Consider the following 738-nt stretch of genomic DNA (forward strand, 5'->3'; position numbering starts at 1 on the left):
CCGCCCCCACCGCGGGGCTGGACCCGGCCCGGCCTGCCTCTGCCGGGGCTGACAAATGCGGAGTATGCAAGTTTCTCCTAAGAAAGGATGTTCACTAATGTTTGATCTTGGTAACTTTCAAGCCTAATCAACGAGAAAGTTGATTCCACCCGTGAGGCAGCAGTTCACAAGTTCTAAGTGATGTCCAGGTGCTGGAAAGAGAATTTCCTTTTAGCTTAGAATTGCCTTGCTAATGTCTAGGGCTGCACAGGTTTCAGTGATCTCAGTCCCGGGGGGAAGGTTGACAGCGCTTGGGAGGAAGGATGCGTGTGATGTGCCACTGAGCACACTGAATGCAGAATTTAGAGGCCAAAATAAGGAAGAAATTGATAAATAATTTCAGCAATTGTGCTGAAATCAGCTCTGATGGGTAAAAGGTAATTCCAGCAGGGGAATCATGACCAACAACTCACGGACCACTGAGCAAAGAAACCACTGACACAACAGAAAGACTGGGCTAATTAGCATGAGAAACGAGAGAATAATTAATCAGTAGAAGATAGACTATTAAATAAGAGGACGATGTAACTTGCAGCCATTGAACATTAATACCTTAATTTGTTAAAATGTATAAATAGTGAAGAGTTTTGATAGTTGTGCTGGCTTTGTACGTTTGCCACCCAGCCTTCTTTCTTTGCAGAAATGTAAATAAATCAAATACTTCGACTCAGGGTTGGATTGGCATCTTGTAAACTGGGT

This window comes from Erithacus rubecula (genome assembly GCF_903797595.1).
Source record: "Erithacus rubecula genome assembly, chromosome: 11".
NCBI classification, from domain to species: Eukaryota; Metazoa; Chordata; class Aves; order Passeriformes; family Muscicapidae; genus Erithacus; species Erithacus rubecula.